Below are 20,215 nucleotides of genomic sequence, written 5' to 3'. Positions count from 1 at the left end.
AATAGAAATAAACATAAAAGTTGTGTGTATTTATGTGTTCTCGCTTCCTCCAAAAAACTTTTTGTTGATGTCAAATCGGTATCAGAGCGAGATGAACTATATGAGCTCGAGACAGATGCCTCTGCCACGACTTACCATGACGAACTATGATAATTGGAGTATTTAGATGCATGTGTTGCTTGCATACGTAAGACAGATGTGACATAGTTAAATTTGATTAAGCAGAGCCGACTGAAATGGGAAAACTAATGGTGGCTCAGGCAAAGGAGTCAAAAGAGATGAGAATGAAAGATAAGACCATATTTTACATATTTTATAAAGGCTCCATGAAATCCTTTAGATTCAACAAGTCTTCAATCATTTTTTTTAACAACAACAATTCTCATTACCAACCAAAACCTAGCAAAAAATTGGAACAAACACATAACAAGTCTTCAATCATTAACTTCCATGTGTTTTACTCTGTGGGCATGAGTCATATCATCATATCTAAACTTGTAGATTACATATAAAACACTTATAATTTGCATTTTACAAAACAATTGGAAAAAGAGTTTGTCAACAATTGAAGTCTTAGTTGGATCCTGAAGCATTGAAAACGGTTGGATAAACCTCTTCTGGTCAAAATAGATTTTCGGTAAAGTAACTTGTAATTTAACAAAAGCCCATGGACCAACCAGGAATATTTTGAAAATACAAGGACCAATATGCAACTTTTTAGAACAATATGAACTAATTTGAAATTTTTTGAAATCTAGTCAACATGATAACATATCTAGCAATGTCAGCGATAATGTGGTCGTCTTTTTCAAAAGTTATTGATTAGCTAGTTTAGGGTTTCCTAATGTAGTTGATCGTAAAGAGAAACATTGACCACACATTTGATGTCATTCCGGTGGTCAAAAGTTTCTAAAAAAACATATATTCGTAGTCCTTGAGACATGGTGGTCCCTATAAAATGATTTTCGGAAGGAAATCGCGATTGTAGGGCTCGAACCTCTGCTTTATTTGGGAGTTTCTGATTTCTCCGCTTTTTTTCTTCAATTCTCGGTTGTATATGACCTTTCTTTTCTCCCCTTTTCTCTATCAAAAATAAAGAAATTATAAGATGGAAAAGGAATGGATTTTCTAACTCTTTTCCTTATTCTCACTCTTAAAAAAAGTATATTTTTTCTTTCATGATAAATAGACAAAGCAAGAAAGCACCAGAAAACGCATACACCATTTCACTTCTTCGCCTTTTGTCATCTTAAGCATGCCTCCCAAAAAACTTCACGCAGCAATACTATGCAGTCCAGGTGTCGGTCATCTAGTTCCAGTATTATTACTTGGCCGCCGTCTTATCAATCACCACAACCTCCATGTCACCGTCCTCGCCGTCACCACCGCCACCTCAACAGCGGAATCCCAACTCCTCAAATCCTTGACCGCCGACATCCACCTTCCAGTCATCCAAATTCCTGCTGCAGACATCTCCGAAGTCGTTTCTCCAGATTCCAAAGTGTTCACTAAGATTTGCGTCATGATGCGGGAAACAATACCCACCATCCCCGTACCACCATATCCTCCATGGACCCTCTTCCCGACATCCTCGTCGGCGATATTTTCTCATCGGAATCTTGGGATATAGCCGAAGAATTTGGGATGGCAAAGTATGTGTTCGTCACTTGCAGCGCATGGTGCACCGGACTGATCTCTTACTCCCCGGTGCTAGATAAGAAAGTGGCAGGTCAATATGTTGACCAGACAGAGCCGTTTGAGATACCGGGCTGTAAACCGTTCCGGCCGGAGGATGTTATGGATCCCATGCTGGATCGGGACGATGAAGCCTATCGGGCTTACGTAAACCTAGCAGTTGGTGTAACGTTAGCAGATGGTTTCTTAATCAACACATGGGAAAATCTGGAACCACAATCTCTTCACGCTCTCAGAAATATCGAGATTTTACGTTCCATCCTAAAAAACAAACCGGTTTACACGGTTGGTCCGATAACCAAAAAATACGAACAGGTCGGCTTGAAGAGTGAGGTGATTGAATGGGTTGATAAACAGCCGGAAAGGTCAGTCATATACGTATCTTTTGGAAGCGGCGGAACCTTATCAGCCGAGCAAATTACGGAGCTGGCTTGGGGATTGGAGCTGAGCCAACAAAGATTTGTTTGGGTGGTCCGGCCACCTGCTGGACATATCAGAGACGGGACTTTTTTGGAATCTGGTTATTCCGGTGAACCAAATGGTGAACCTGGTTATCTTCCAGAAGGGTTCTTGAGTGGAACCAGGGAAATAGGTTTTGTTGTGCATTCATGGGCACCACAGGTGGAGATTTTGAACCACGCGTCGGTTGGGGTTTTTTTGACACACTGTGGATGGAACTCAATGTTAGAGAGCATCAGCAGTGGGGTAGCCATGATAGCATGGGCGTTGTATGCTGAACAGAGGATGAATGCAACGATGCTAACGGAGGAGCTGAAGGTGGCAGTGAGACCGGAGGTGTTGCCGATGAAGAAAGTGGTGGGGAGGGAGGAGGTAGAGAGGATGGTGAGGGGTTTGATGGAGGGAGAAGAAGGAAAAGCAATGACAGAAAAAGTAAAGAGATTAAAGGAAGGTGGGGAGGAAGCATTGAGCGTAAATGGTTCGTCTTATATTTCAACATGTAGATTTGTCGAGGATTGCTGGTCTCGAATTCAGCTGCCAATCTGAGCATGCATTAAGATAGAAGCAAATATCACTTGGCATTTCGGTATGCAGGGCAGGTCGGCGAACAAAAAAAAATGGGTTTTTCATAATGATATACTTATAATTGTATATAACATTACCAATGCAAATATGATCATTTTGATATTTTGTTAAGTGAGGGCCAAAACAGAAGCAATAAACCAAAAATACTCTAGAGGTATAAGAACAATCAAACGAATAAAAAGTATAATGCAAGTCAGCTCCCACAACCTACAAAACCAAATTATATTTATTTTTCCATGTTTACCCTTTGCAACAAATCAATAGAAAATTAACATCAGGAAGTATGAACCAAGATGGCAGGAACAATTTTAAAAAATACTTATTTTTCATGTTTGCCCTTGGCAATACACAACTGTTGTGGGGATATAACACAAATAGCAAGGTACATTAAATTATTGTTCATCAGCAAACCAACAACTCCGGTAGCATGTGGGACAAAAACCTGCTAAACCTGCTGTTGTTAGTTGTTAAAAACCTCCAAGCAGTTCAGTTGACAAAAGCCAATACATCATTATAAAAAATCTGAAATCAAACTTCGAAATTCATATTACACAGTGTAAGAAAAATAATCAAAATTTAGAATGATAGAATCAACTTTAGAAAGAATTAGAAATTTCAAGTAGCTTTAAACTTACACATATTCAGATTCAGAAATCAATTAAGTCTTTACTCTCAACTCTCGAAGTTCAGATTCAGAAAGAACTTCCCATTCACTGATTTGCGTATGATGCAGTGGTGCTAGTTTAGAAACAAGAAATCAAAAATAAGAAGGAAAGAATAAGGAATGATCTGGTGCCTGTGATATTTTAGTAATAAGAATCGAATTTCAGAAATCAGAAAGGAAGAATACGAAATGGTTGAACTCAAAAATCAAAGAAAAAGAATAAGAAATAGAATAAGTCTAGAACTAACCGTTATCTAGACAAGTGGAAGCGATGACATTTAAAGTTTCCATAGAAATTAATTACTGATAGTTTTGATGAGCCTTGAAATTTGGAAATTGACAATGCATCGCACGCTTCTCTCTAATCGGAATGGCACCCGCTCCCTCTTTGGCGCCTAATCAGTATAGGACTATTGGGCCTCTGAACCAGTCCGTTAAGCTTAAAAACAATAGATTGTCGATATATAACCCAATATAACAAGTATAAAATGGGACCCTTTGGCATTTGGGTCCCGGGGTGGTCGCCCAACTTGCCCTGGCCCATGGGCCGGCCCTATCGGTATGTAAGTTTATTAGTAGTGGACTTGTTAATAAATATTGATAAATAAACTTGAGAAAATTATAAACGGAGCAACTTGCCATATATACACGACGTATCAAAGAGCTGGTTTATTGATCGACTTGACCACATTGCATACGACATTATCAACACAAATGCAAATTCGACGAAGTTCGATGGAGCTTAGATTAGGTTTTTATGAGTTAATGAGGTCTAAAGGAGGAAGAATATGAACATGCAACAAATCTTAGAGATCCGCCCCAAAAACTATTTTTTTCTTTCCCATTTATTCCTTAATTCTTCTTAATCCTATTTCATTTCATCCCCTTTTTTTTAGATATGAACAATATTACCCTAAATATCGAGTAATAATATTATCCTAAAAATCGAGTAATAATATTTTTTTTCACCGAAGTTGAGTTGTAGGTTTTAGTCACTTTTATATATTTATATATTTATAGTTTATTTTGATATACTAGTTATAATTTAAATGTAATATTTATTATTTATAATATTTTGTTATGTATTAAATTATATTAATTAATCATAACTGTACAGTTTATTTTTTATGTATGGAAATTTTATTAAAATTTAAATACATATTAATGTTTTGAATCAGATAACGTATTTTATAAATGTGTATGTGTAACATTTCTATAAATGCATATATAATATTTATTTATGTGTGTTATAAATGTAATTTTATTTATATAACATTATTGTAATGAAAATTTTAAAGATATATATTTGTTAAAAGGAAATTAGTAGAAGGGTGTGTGTTTGATAATATATGTCAGTTGTAAAATGAAATATACTAAGAATATACTTTTGAGGTAAAAATGAAGCAGAGTTAGATGAAACACTATTTACTCTATTTTATAGTCCATTTTTAAGAAAAAAAAAATAAAGGTGAGTTGGAGATATTCTTAGGAATCATTATTGAGATGTTAGGTTAATTATAATACTTTACAATATGACAGTAATGGCTTGTCAGGTAGGGGTGTGATAAAAACTCAAAACCGAATAACCAAACCGAACCAAATGGTATTTGGTTTATTTGGTTCAGGTTATTTGGTTTTTGGTTAATTCAGTTTGGTTAACTGAATAATGAAACCTTAGTTGGTTTGGTTTTGGTTAGTTTTTTTATTGTTTTGCTTAAATCGAAAACCGAATATACTATTTAATTAATATATATTTATAGTTTATATCTATGAACTAACATTTTATATACAAATTTATAGATTAGTTATTAAGATTTTCATAACTTATTATTTAGTTATTAACCATTATAGATTTATAATTGTGTTATACTTTGTATTAAAAAAAGAAACAAATTAATCATATGCCAATTAAACTTAAGTCGTTTCTTTCGTCTTCATAAACGACTAAATCTATATTAATTTATCTCTACAACTGATGTGTTGCATCGGCTCTTCAAAACAATACATCATAAAATATTGAATATAATATGTTATATATTAGTGTATTTTCTTTATATGTTAAAATGTTTAGCAATTTTTTTTCTTTTTAGTTTAATATTTATATCTACGTGCGAAATTTTATTCGGTTTAACCGGTAAACAAAACCGAATAAACCGTAACCGAATAAACCAAACATTATTTGGCTTGGTTATGGTTAGATTTAAAATATAAAAAAATCAAGAATACCGAACCGATTTAACCAAAAACCAAAAAAATGAAACGAATAACATCAGATGATATATATCTAAAAAGATATTTTTACTCTCGTGTAAGGGGCAAGTGGGGGAGTCAAAAATTTCTTTTAGTAAGTGTTAACACTCGGGGGACTAAAACCGTAATAAACTAAGCCAAAAGAAAATTATTTGTAATTTTGAAACGATTTGTATGTTAGCCGATTAAAAATGACAAATTAACCATGTGGACCATTTTTTTTAACTTTTTTTAAACTTAATTCTCCTCATATTGGGTCGTTGAGATATATAAAGATTTTTTTTGTAGTATCCAAATATTAAAGAGTTTATAATTCTAGCATTTATTTGGTGTAGGTTTAAAGTCCTTTTTCCATTTTTTCTGTCTATTAGTTATATGATCTTATATGACATTATATGACAGGTTTAAAAGGAACATTTTGTGTTGACGGGTATGAGTTGGATGTATTGAGTGTTTTTGTCTATTAGTTATATGATATTATATGACATTATATGACAGGTTTAACAAGGAGCATTTTGTGTTTATGGGTATGACTTGGATGTGTTGTGGTGTGAAGAAAGCAATAGAAATAAACATAAAAGTTGTGTGTATTTATGTGTTCTCGCTTCCTCCAAAAAACTTTTTGTTGATGTCAAATCGGTATCAGAGCGAGATGAACTATATGAGCTCGAGACAGATGCCTCTGCCACGACTTACCATGACGAACTATGATAATTGGAGTATTTAGATGCATGTGTTGCTTGCATACGTAAGACAGATGTGACATAGTTAAATTTGATTAAGCAGAGCCGACTGAAATGGGAAAACTAATGGTGGCTCAGGCAAAGGAGTCAAAAGAGATGAGAATGAAAGATAAGACCATATTTTACATATTTTATAAAGGCTCCATGAAATCCTTTAGATTCAACAAGTCTTCAATCATTTTTTTTTAACAACAACAATTCTCATTACCAACCAAAACCTAGCAAAAAATTGGAACAAACACATAACAAGTCTTCAATCATTAACTTCCATGTGTTTTACTCTGTGGGCATGAGTCATATCATCATATCTAAACTTGTAGATTACATATAAAACACTTATAATTTGCATTTTACAAAACAATTGGAAAAAGAGTTTGTCAACAATTGAAGTCTTAGTTGGATCCTGAAGCATTGAAAACGGTTGGATAAACCTCTTCTGGTCAAAATAGATTTTCGGTAAAGTAACTTGTAATTTAACAAAAGCCCATGGACCAACCAGGAATATTTTGAAAATACAAGGACCAATATGCAACTTTTTAGAACAATATGAACTAATTTGAAATTTTTTGAAATCTAGTCAACATGATAACATATCTAGCAATGTCAGCGATAATGTGGTCGTCTTTTTCAAAAGTTATTGATTAGCTAGTTTAGGGTTTCCTAATGTAGTTGATCGTAAAGAGAAACATTGACCACACATTTGATGTCATTCCGGTGGTCAAAAGTTTCTAAAAAAACATATATTCGTAGTCCTTGAGACATGGTGGTCCCTATAAAATGATTTTCGGAAGGAAATCGCGATTGTAGGGCTCGAACCTCTGCTTTATTTGGGAGTTTCTGATTTCTCCGCTTTTTTTCTTCAATTCTCGGTTGTATATGATCTTTCTTTTCTCCCCTTTTCTCTATCAAAAATAAAGAAATTATAAGATGGAAAAGGAATGGATTTTCTAACTCTTTTCCTTATTCTCACTCTTAAAAAAAGTATATTTTTTCTTTCATGATAAATAGACAAAGCAAGAAAGCACCAGAAAACGCATACACCATTTCACTTCTTCGCCTTTTGTCATCTTAAGCATGCCTCCCAAAAAACTTCACGCAGCAATACTATGCAGTCCAGGTGTCGGTCATCTAGTTCCAGTATTATTACTTGGCCGCCGTCTTATCAATCACCACAACCTCCATGTCACCGTCCTCGCCGTCACCACCGCCACCTCAACAGCGGAATCCCAACTCCTCAAATCCTTGACCGCCGACATCCACCTTCCAGTCATCCAAATTCCTGCTGCAGACATCTCCGAAGTCGTTTCTCCAGATTCCAAAGTGTTCACTAAGATTTGCGTCATGATGCGGGAAACAATACCCACCATCCCCGTACCACCATATCCTCCATGGACCCTCTTCCCGACATCCTCGTCGGCGATATTTTCTCATCGGAATCTTGGGATATAGCCGAAGAATTTGGGATGGCAAAGTATGTGTTCGTCACTTGCAGCGCATGGTGCACCGGACTGATCTCTTACTCCCCGGTGCTAGATAAGAAAGTGGCAGGTCAATATGTTGACCAGACAGAGCCGTTTGAGATACCGGGCTGTAAACCGTTCCGGCCGGAGGATGTTATGGATCCCATGCTGGATCGGGACGATGAAGCCTATCGGGCTTACGTAAACCTAGCAGTTGGTGTAACGTTAGCAGATGGTTTCTTAATCAACACATGGGAAAATCTGGAACCACAATCTCTTCACGCTCTCAGAAATATCGAGATTTTACGTTCCATCCTAAAAAACAAACCGGTTTACACGGTTGGTCCGATAACCAAAAAATACGAACAGGTCGGCTTGAAGAGTGAGGTGATTGAATGGGTTGATAAACAGCCGGAAAGGTCAGTCATATACGTATCTTTTGGAAGCGGCGGAACCTTATCAGCCGAGCAAATTACGGAGCTGGCTTGGGGATTGGAGCTGAGCCAACAAAGATTTGTTTGGGTGGTCCGGCCACCTGCTGGACATATCAGAGACGGGACTTTTTTGGAATCTGGTTATTCCGGTGAACCAAATGGTGAACCTGGTTATCTTCCAGAAGGGTTCTTGAGTGGAACCAGGGAAATAGGTTTTGTTGTGCATTCATGGGCACCACAGGTGGAGATTTTGAACCACGCGTCGGTTGGGGTTTTTTTGACACACTGTGGATGGAACTCAATGTTAGAGAGCATCAGCAGTGGGGTAGCCATGATAGCATGGGCGTTGTATGCTGAACAGAGGATGAATGCAACGATGCTAACGGAGGAGCTGAAGGTGGCAGTGAGACCGGAGGTGTTGCCGATGAAGAAAGTGGTGGGGAGGGAGGAGGTAGAGAGGATGGTGAGGGGTTTGATGGAGGGAGAAGAAGGAAAAGCAATGACAGAAAAAGTAAAGAGATTAAAGGAAGGTGGGGAGGAAGCATTGAGCGTAAATGGTTCGTCTTATATTTCAACATGTAGATTTGTCGAGGATTGCTGGTCTCGAATTCAGCTGCCAATCTGAGCATGCATTAAGATAGAAGCAAATATCACTTGGCATTTCGGTATGCAGGGCAGGTCGGCGAACAAAAAAAAATGGGTTTTTCATAATGATATACTTATAATTGTATATAACATTACCAATGCAAATATGATCATTTTGATATTTTGTTAAGTGAGGGCCAAAACAGAAGCAATAAACCAAAAATACTCTAGAGGTATAAGAACAATCAAACGAATAAAAAGTATAATGCAAGTCAGCTCCCACAACCTACAAAACCAAATTATATTTATTTTTCCATGTTTACCCTTTGCAACAAATCAATAGAAAATTAACATCAGGAAGTATGAACCAAGATGGCAGGAACAATTTTAAAAAATACTTATTTTTCATGTTTGCCCTTGGCAATACACAACTGTTGTGGGGATATAACACAAATAGCAAGGTACATTAAATTATTGTTCATCAGCAAACCAACAACTCCGGTAGCATGTGGGACAAAAACCTGCTAAACCTGCTGTTGTTAGTTGTTAAAAACCTCCAAGCAGTTCAGTTGACAAAAGCCAATACATCATTATAAAAAATCTGAAATCAAACTTCGAAATTCATATTACACAGTGTAAGAAAAATAATCAAAATTTAGAATGATAGAATCAACTTTAGAAAGAATTAGAAATTTCAAGTAGCTTTAAACTTACACATATTCAGATTCAGAAATCAATTAAGTCTTTACTCTCAACTCTCGAAGTTCAGATTCAGAAAGAACTTCCCATTCACTGATTTGCGTATGATGCAGTGGTGCTAGTTTAGAAACAAGAAATCAAAAATAAGAAGGAAAGAATAAGGAATGATCTGGTGCCTGTGATATTTTAGTAATAAGAATCGAATTTCAGAAATCAGAAAGGAAGAATACGAAATGGTTGAACTCAAAAATCAAAGAAAAAGAATAAGAAATAGAATAAGTCTAGAACTAACCGTTATCTAGACAAGTGGAAGCGATGACGTTTAAAGTTTCCATAGAAATTAATTACTGATAGTTTTGATGAGCCTTGAAATTTGGAAATTGACAATGCATCGCACGCTTCTCTCTAATCGGAATGGCACCCGCTCCCTCTTTGGCGCCTAATCAGTATAGGACTATTGGGCCTCTGAACCAGTCCGTTAAGCTTAAAAACAATAGATTGTCGATATATAACCCAATATAACAAGTATAAAATGGGACCCTTTGGCATTTGGGTCCCGGGGTGGTCGCCCAACTTGCCCTGGCCCATGGGCCGGCCCTATCGGTATGTAAGTTTATTAGTAGTGGACTTGTTAATAAATATTGATAAATAAACTTGAGAAAATTATAAACGGAGCAACTTGCCATATATACACGACGTATCAAAGAGCTGGTTTATTGATCGACTTGACCACATTGCATACGACATTATCAACACAAATGCAAATTCGACGAAGTTCGATGGAGCTTAGATTAGGTTTTTATGAGTTAATGAGGTCTAAAGGAGGAAGAATATGAACATGCAACAAATCTTAGAGATCCGCCCCAAAAACTATTTTTTTCTTTCCCATTTATTCCTTAATTCTTCTTAATCCTATTTCATTTCATCCCCTTTTTTTTAGATATGAACAATATTACCCTAAATATCGAGTAATAATATTATCCTAAAAATCGAGTAATAATATTTTTTTTCACCGAAGTTGAGTTGTAGGTTTTAGTCACTTTTATATATTTATATATTTATAGTTTATTTTGATATACTAGTTATAATTTAAATGTAATATTTATTATTTATAATATTTTGTTATGTATTAAATTATATTAATTAATCATAACTGTACAGTTTATTTTTTATGTATGGAAATTTTATTAAAATTTAAATACATATTAATGTTTTGAATCAGATAACGTATTTTATAAATGTGTATGTGTAACATTTCTATAAATGCATATATAATATTTATTTATGTGTGTTATAAATGTAATTTTATTTATATAACATTATTGTAATGAAAATTTTAAAGATATATATTTGTTAAAAGGAAATTAGTAGAAGGGTGTGTGTTTGATAATATATGTCAGTTGTAAAATGAAATATACTAAGAATATACTTTTGAGGTAAAAATGAAGCAGAGTTAGATGAAACACTATTTACTCTATTTTATAGTCCATTTTTAAGAAAAAAAAAATAAATGTGAGTTGGAGATATTCTTAGGAATCATTATTGAGATGTTAGGTTAATTATAATACTTTACAATATGACAGTAATGGCTTGTCAGGTAGGGGTGTGATAAAAACTCAAAACCGAATAACCAAACCGAACCAAATGGTATTTGGTTTATTTGGTTCAGGTTATTTGGTTTTTGGTTAATTCAGTTTGGTTAACTGAATAATGAAACCTTAGTTGGTTTGGTTTTGGTTAGTTTTTTTTATTGTTTTGCTTAAATCGAAAACCGAATATACTATTTAATTAATATATATTTATAGTTTATATCTATGAACTAACATTTTATATACAAATTTATAGATTAGTTATTAAGATTTTCATAACTTATTATTTAGTTATTAACCATTATAGATTTATAATTGTGTTATACTTTGTATTAAAAAAAGAAACAAATTAATCATATGCCAATTAAACTTAAGTCGTTTCTTTCGTCTTCATAAACGACTAAATCTATATTAATTTATCTCTACAACTGATGTGTTGCATCGGCTCTTCAAAACAATACATCATAAAATATTGAATATAATATGTTATATATTAGTGTATTTTCTTTATATGTTAAAATGTTTAGCAATTTTTTTTCTTTTTAGTTTAATATTTATATCTACGTGCGAAATTTTATTCGGTTTAACCGGTAAACAAAACCGAATAAACCGTAACCGAATAAACCAAACATTATTTGGCTTGGTTATGGTTAGATTTAAAATATAAAAAAATCAAGAATACCGAACCGATTTAACCAAAAACCAAAAAAATGAAACGAATAACATCAGATGATATATATCTAAAAAGATATTTTTACTCTCGTGTAAGGGGCAAGTGGGGGAGTCAAAAATTTCTTTTAGTAAGTGTTAACACTCGGGGGACTAAAACCGTAATAAACTAAGCCAAAAGAAAATTATTTGTAATTTTGAAACGATTTGTATGTTAGCCGATTAAAAATGACAAATTAACCATGTGGACCATTTTTTTTAACTTTTTTTAAACTTAATTCTCCTCATATTGGGTCGTTGAGATATATAAAGATTTTTTTTGTAGTATCCAAATATTAAAGAGTTTATAATTCTAGCATTTATTTGGTGTAGGTTTAAAGTCCTTTTTCCATTTTTTCTGTCTATTAGTTATATGATCTTATATGACATTATATGACAGGTTTAAAAGGAACATTTTGTGTTGACGGGTATGAGTTGGATGTATTGAGTGTTTTTGTCTATTAGTTATATGATATTATATGACATTATATGACAGGTTTAACAAGGAGCATTTTGTGTTTATGGGTATGACTTGGATGTGTTGTGGTGTGAAGAAAGCAATAGAAATAAACATAAAAGTTGTGTGTATTTATGTGTTCTCGCTTCCTCCAAAAAACTTTTTGTTGATGTCAAATCGGTATCAGAGCGAGATGAACTATATGAGCTCGAGACAGATGCCTCTGCCACGACTTACCATGACGAACTATGATAATTGGAGTATTTAGATGCATGTGTTGCTTGCATACGTAAGACAGATGTGACATAGTTAAATTTGATTAAGCAGAGCCGACTGAAATGGGAAAACTAATGGTGGCTCAGGCAAAGGAGTCAAAAGAGATGAGAATGAAAGATAAGACCATATTTTACATATTTTATAAAGGCTCCATGAAATCCTTTAGATTCAACAAGTCTTCAATCATTTTTTTTTAACAACAACAATTCTCATTACCAACCAAAACCTAGCAAAAAATTGGAACAAACACATAACAAGTCTTCAATCATTAACTTCCATGTGTTTTACTCTGTGGGCATGAGTCATATCATCATATCTAAACTTGTAGATTACATATAAAACACTTATAATTTGCATTTTACAAAACAATTGGAAAAAGAGTTTGTCAACAATTGAAGTCTTAGTTGGATCCTGAAGCATTGAAAACGGTTGGATAAACCTCTTCTGGTCAAAATAGATTTTCGGTAAAGTAACTTGTAATTTAACAAAAGCCCATGGACCAACCAGGAATATTTTGAAAATACAAGGACCAATATGCAACTTTTTAGAACAATATGAACTAATTTGAAATTTTTTGAAATCTAGTCAACATGATAACATATCTAGCAATGTCAGCGATAATGTGGTCGTCTTTTTCAAAAGTTATTGATTAGCTAGTTTAGGGTTTCCTAATGTAGTTGATCGTAAAGAGAAACATTGACCACACATTTGATGTCATTCCGGTGGTCAAAAGTTTCTAAAAAAACATATATTCGTAGTCCTTGAGACATGGTGGTCCCTATAAAATGATTTTCGGAAGGAAATCGCGATTGTAGGGCTCGAACCTCTGCTTTATTTGGGAGTTTCTGATTTCTCCGCTTTTTTTCTTCAATTCTCGGTTGTATATGATCTTTCTTTTCTCCCCTTTTCTCTATCAAAAATAAAGAAATTATAAGATGGAAAAGGAATGGATTTTCTAACTCTTTTCCTTATTCTCACTCTTAAAAAAAGTATATTTTTTCTTTCATGATAAATAGACAAAGCAAGAAAGCACCAGAAAACGCATACACCATTTCACTTCTTCGCCTTTTGTCATCTTAAGCATGCCTCCCAAAAAACTTCACGCAGCAATACTATGCAGTCCAGGTGTCGGTCATCTAGTTCCAGTATTATTACTTGGCCGCCGTCTTATCAATCACCACAACCTCCATGTCACCGTCCTCGCCGTCACCACCGCCACCTCAACAGCGGAATCCCAACTCCTCAAATCCTTGACCGCCGACATCCACCTTCCAGTCATCCAAATTCCTGCTGCAGACATCTCCGAAGTCGTTTCTCCAGATTCCAAAGTGTTCACTAAGATTTGCGTCATGATGCGGGAAACAATACCCACCATCCCCGTACCACCATATCCTCCATGGACCCTCTTCCCGACATCCTCGTCGGCGATATTTTCTCATCGGAATCTTGGGATATAGCCGAAGAATTTGGGATGGCAAAGTATGTGTTCGTCACTTGCAGCGCATGGTGCACCGGACTGATCTCTTACTCCCCGGTGCTAGATAAGAAAGTGGCAGGTCAATATGTTGACCAGACAGAGCCGTTTGAGATACCGGGCTGTAAACCGTTCCGGCCGGAGGATGTTATGGATCCCATGCTGGATCGGGACGATGAAGCCTATCGGGCTTACGTAAACCTAGCAGTTGGTGTAACGTTAGCAGATGGTTTCTTAATCAACACATGGGAAAATCTGGAACCACAATCTCTTCACGCTCTCAGAAATATCGAGATTTTACGTTCCATCCTAAAAAACAAACCGGTTTACACGGTTGGTCCGATAACCAAAAAATACGAACAGGTCGGCTTGAAGAGTGAGGTGATTGAATGGGTTGATAAACAGCCGGAAAGGTCAGTCATATACGTATCTTTTGGAAGCGGCGGAACCTTATCAGCCGAGCAAATTACGGAGCTGGCTTGGGGATTGGAGCTGAGCCAACAAAGATTTGTTTGGGTGGTCCGGCCACCTGCTGGACATATCAGAGACGGGACTTTTTTGGAATCTGGTTATTCCGGTGAACCAAATGGTGAACCTGGTTATCTTCCAGAAGGGTTCTTGAGTGGAACCAGGGAAATAGGTTTTGTTGTGCATTCATGGGCACCACAGGTGGAGATTTTGAACCACGCGTCGGTTGGGGTTTTTTTGACACACTGTGGATGGAACTCAATGTTAGAGAGCATCAGCAGTGGGGTAGCCATGATAGCATGGGCGTTGTATGCTGAACAGAGGATGAATGCAACGATGCTAACGGAGGAGCTGAAGGTGGCAGTGAGACCGGAGGTGTTGCCGATGAAGAAAGTGGTGGGGAGGGAGGAGGTAGAGAGGATGGTGAGGGGTTTGATGGAGGGAGAAGAAGGAAAAGCAATGACAGAAAAAGTAAAGAGATTAAAGGAAGGTGGGGAGGAAGCATTGAGCGTAAATGGTTCGTCTTATATTTCAACATGTAGATTTGTCGAGGATTGCTGGTCTCGAATTCAGCTGCCAATCTGAGCATGCATTAAGATAGAAGCAAATATCACTTGGCATTTCGGTATGCAGGGCAGGTCGGCGAACAAAAAAAAATGGGTTTTTCATAATGATATACTTATAATTGTATATAACATTACCAATGCAAATATGATCATTTTGATATTTTGTTAAGTGAGGGCCAAAACAGAAGCAATAAACCAAAAATACTCTAGAGGTATAAGAACAATCAAACGAATAAAAAGTATAATGCAAGTCAGCTCCCACAACCTACAAAACCAAATTATATTTATTTTTCCATGTTTACCCTTTGCAACAAATCAATAGAAAATTAACATCAGGAAGTATGAACCAAGATGGCAGGAACAATTTTAAAAAATACTTATTTTTCATGTTTGCCCTTGGCAATACACAACTGTTGTGGGGATATAACACAAATAGCAAGGTACATTAAATTATTGTTCATCAGCAAACCAACAACTCCGGTAGCATGTGGGACAAAAACCTGCTAAACCTGCTGTTGTTAGTTGTTAAAAACCTCCAAGCAGTTCAGTTGACAAAAGCCAATACATCATTATAAAAAATCTGAAATCAAACTTCGAAATTCATATTACACAGTGTAAGAAAAATAATCAAAATTTAGAATGATAGAATCAACTTTAGAAAGAATTAGAAATTTCAAGTAGCTTTAAACTTACACATATTCAGATTCAGAAATCAATTAAGTCTTTACTCTCAACTCTCGAAGTTCAGATTCAGAAAGAACTTCCCATTCACTGATTTGCGTATGATGCAGTGGTGCTAGTTTAGAAACAAGAAATCAAAAATAAGAAGGAAAGAATAAGGAATGATCTGGTGCCTGTGATATTTTAGTAATAAGAATCGAATTTCAGAAATCAGAAAGGAAGAATACGAAATGGTTGAACTCAAAAATCAAAGAAAAAGAATAAGAAATAGAATAAGTCTAGAACTAACCGTTATCTAGACAAGTGGAAGCGATGACGTTTAAAGTTTCCATAGAAATTAATTACTGATAGTTTTGATGAGCCTTGAAATTTGGAAATTGACAATGCATCGCACGCTTCTCTCTAATCGGAATGGCACCCGCTCCCTCTTTGGCGCCTAATCAGTATAGGACTATTGGGCCTCTGAACCAGTCCGTTAAGCTTAAAAACAATAGATTGTCGATATATAACCCAATATAACAAGTATAAAATGGGACCCTTTGGCATTTGGGTCCCGGGGTGGTCGCCCAACTTGCCCTGGCCCATGGGCCGGCCCTATCGGTATGTAAGTTTATTAGTAGTGGACTTGTTAATAAATATTGATAAATAAACTTGAGAAAATTATAAACGGAGCAACTTGCCATATATACACGACGTATCAAAGAGCTGGTTTATTGATCGACTTGACCACATTGCATACGACATTATCAACACAAATGCAAATTCGACGAAGTTCGATGGAGCTTAGATTAGGTTTTTATGAGTTAATGAGGTCTAAAGGAGGAAGAATATGAACATGCAACAAATCTTAGAGATCCGCCCCAAAAACTATTTTTTTCTTTCCCATTTATTCCTTAATTCTTCTTAATCCTATTTCATTTCATCCCCTTTTTTTTAGATATGAACAATATTACCCTAAATATCGAGTAATAATATTATCCTAAAAATCGAGTAATAATATTTTTTTTCACCGAAGTTGAGTTGTAGGTTTTAGTCACTTTTATATATTTATATATTTATAGTTTATTTTGATATACTAGTTATAATTTAAATGTAATATTTATTATTTATAATATTTTGTTATGTATTAAATTATATTAATTAATCATAACTGTACAGTTTATTTTTTATGTATGGAAATTTTATTAAAATTTAAATACATATTAATGTTTTGAATCAGATAACGTATTTTATAAATGTGTATGTGTAACATTTCTATAAATGCATATATAATATTTATTTATGTGTGTTATAAATGTAATTTTATTTATATAAGATTATTGTAATGAAAATTTTAAAGATATATATTTGTTAAAAGGAAATTAGTAGAAGGGTGTGTGTTTAATAATATATGTCAGTTGTAAAATAAAATATACTAAGAATATACTTTTGAGGTAAAAATGAAACAGAGTTAGATGAAACACTATTTACTCTATTTTATAGTCCATTTTTAAGAAAAAAAAAATAAAGGTGAGTTGGAGATATTCTTAGGAATCATTATTGAGATTTTAGGTTAATTATAATACTTTACAATATGACAGTAATGGCTTGTCAGGTAGGGGTGTGATAAAAACTCAAAACCGAACCAAATGGTATTTGGTTTATTTGGTTCAGGTTATTTGGTTTTTGGTTAATTCAGTTTGGTTAACTGAATAATGAAACCTTAGTTGGTTTGGTTTTGGTTAGTTTTTTTATTGTTTTGCTTAAATCGAAAACCGAATATACTATTTAATTAATATATATTTATAGTTTATATCTATGAACTAACATTTTATATACAAATTTATAGATTAGTTATTAAGATTTTCATAACTTATTATTTAGTTATTAACCATTATAGATTTATAATTGTGTTATACTTTGTATTAAAAAAAAGAAACAAATTAATCATATGCCAATTAAACTTAAGTCGTTTCTTTCGTCTTCATAAACGACTAAATCTATATTAATTTATCTCTACAACTGATGTGTTGCATCGGCTCTTCAAAACAATACATCATAAAATATTGAATATAATATGTTATATATTAGTGTATTTTCTTTATATGTTAAAATGTTTAGCAATTTTTTTTCTTTTTAGTTTAATATTTATATCTACGTGCGAAATTTTATTCGGTTTAATCGGTAAACAAAACCGAATAAACCGTAACCGAATAAACCAAACATTATTTGGCTTGGTTATGGTTAGATTTAAAATATAAAAAAATCAAGAATACCGAACCGATTTAACCAAAAACCAAAAAAATGAAACGAATAACATCAGATGATATATATCTAAAAAGATATTTTTACTCTCGTGTAAGGGGCAAGTGGGGGAGTCAAAAATTTCTTTTAGTAAGTGTTAACACTCGGGGGACTAAAACCGTAATAAACTAAGCCAAAAGAAAATTATTTGTAATTTTGAAACGATTTGTATGTTAGCCGATTAAAAATGACAAATTAACCATGTGGACCATTTTTTTAACTTTTTTTAAACTTAATTCTCCTCATATTGGGTCGTTGAGATATATAAAGATTTTTTTGTAGTATCCAAATATTAAAGAGTTTATAATTCTAGCATTTATTTGGTGTAGGTTTAAAGTCCTTTTTCCATTTTTTCTGTCTATTAGTTATATGATCTTATATGACATTATATGACAGGTTTAAAAGGAACATTTTGTGTTGACGGGTATGAGTTGGATGTATTGAGTGTTTTTGTCTATTAGTTATATGATATTATATGACATTATATGACAGGTTTAACAAGGAGCATTTTGTGTTTATGGGTATGACTTGGATGTGTTGTGGTGTGAAGAAAGCAATAGAAATAAACATAAAAGTTGTGTGTATTTATGTGTTCTCGCTTCCTCCAAAAAACTTTTTGTTGATGTCAAATCGGTATCAGAGCGAGATGAACTATATGAGCTCGAGACAGATGCCTCTGCCACGACTTACCATGACGAACTATGATAATTGGAGTATTTAGATGCATGTGTTGCTTGCATACGTAAGACAGATGTGACATAGTTAAATTTGATTAAGCAGAGCCGACTGAAATGGGAAAACTAATGGTGGCTCAGGCAAAGGAGTCAAAAGAGATGAGAATGAAAGATAAGACCATATTTTACATATTTTATAAAGGCTCCATGAAATCCTTTAGATTCAACAAGTCTTCAATCATTTTTTTTTAACAACAACAATTCTCATTACCAACCAAAACCTAGCAAAAAATTGGAACAAACACATAACAAGTCTTCAATCATTAACTTCCATGTGTTTTACTCTGTGGGCATGAGTCATATCATCATATCTAAACTTGTAGATTACATATAAAACACTTATAATTTGCATTTTACAAAACAATTGGAAAAAGAGTTTGTCAACAATTGAAGTCTTAGTTGGATCCTGAAGCATTGAAAACGGTTGGATAAACCTCTTCTGGTCAAAATAGATTTTCGGTAAAGTAACTTGTAATTTAACAAAAGCCCATGGACCAACCAGGAATATTTTGAAAATACAAGGACCAATATGCAACTTTTTAGAACAATATGAACTAATTTGAAATTTTTTGAAATCTAGTCAACATGATAACATATCTAGCAATGTCAGCGATAATGTGGTCGTCTTTTTCAAAAGTTATTGATTAGCTAGTTTAGGGTTTCCTAATGTAGTTGATCGTAAAGAGAAACATTGACCACATATTTGATGTCATTCCGGTGGTCAAAAGTTTCTAAAAAAACATATATTCGTAGTCCTTGAGACATGGTGCTCCCTATAAAATGATTTTCGGATAAGAAAATGAAGAATTTGAAAAAAAAAGAACTCTACGAATTAAACCAGAATCTGATACCAATTGTTGGATTATAAAACTCTTCTATTCAATATTGGAATGGACTTACAACAAGAGGGTCGAGTCTTAAATCCTACCCTTACTAATAAAACAATAGTTCCTGAAATCCACTTGTCACCTGCATAGCCCTCCACGTCGCACTCCACGTCATCAAATGCCACGTGTCCTCATGTGAGACATTTCCTTTTGATTTCGAAATTCAAATTACAATATTGATTATGAAAATTCAAATTACAATATTGATTATGAAAATTCAAATTACAAAATTGATTACAAAATTTGAAATTTGAATATTGATTACCAAATCATCCCTTCATTTTAGGCATTTTTTGTTAGACATAAATCACATTTGTTATAAATTGTATATCTTCCATATTTATCATTATCTTCCATTTTTTAAAATGATACATAAATATATATGTTCGGATTTAGCATGATTTCAATACACATTAAATCATCTATCCTATAAATTATACATTAAATTGGGAATCAATACCTTCACACAGTCTTCCTTCTTCTTTTCCTGCATCCTAATCAAACCCACAGATTCTTGT

At 34.1% G+C, this 20,215-nt stretch overlaps 3 pseudogenes; all 3 read left to right on the top strand.

Moving 5' to 3' along the window:
* The first annotated feature begins 1,229 nt into the window (after window positions 1-1,229).
* Window positions 1,230-2,816, top strand: LOC145156790 (anthocyanidin 3-O-glucosyltransferase 5-like; annotated as a pseudogene).
* Window positions 2,817-7,444: 4,628 nt separating this feature from the next.
* Window positions 7,445-9,031, top strand: LOC145156789 (anthocyanidin 3-O-glucosyltransferase 5-like; annotated as a pseudogene).
* Window positions 9,032-13,660: 4,629 nt separating this feature from the next.
* On the top strand, window positions 13,661-15,247 carry LOC145156788 (anthocyanidin 3-O-glucosyltransferase 5-like; annotated as a pseudogene).
* The last annotated feature ends 4,968 nt before the right edge of the window (window positions 15,248-20,215 follow it).

Source organism: Lactuca virosa, chromosome 2, assembly GCF_052849685.1.
Source record: "Lactuca virosa cultivar CGN04683 chromosome 2, Lactuca_virosa_CGN04683_v6, whole genome shotgun sequence".
In the NCBI taxonomy this organism is placed as follows: domain Eukaryota; kingdom Viridiplantae; phylum Streptophyta; class Magnoliopsida; order Asterales; family Asteraceae; genus Lactuca; species Lactuca virosa.
The sequence above is the reverse complement of the archived record's forward strand: the minus strand, read 5'-3'. Positions and strand labels throughout refer to the sequence as shown.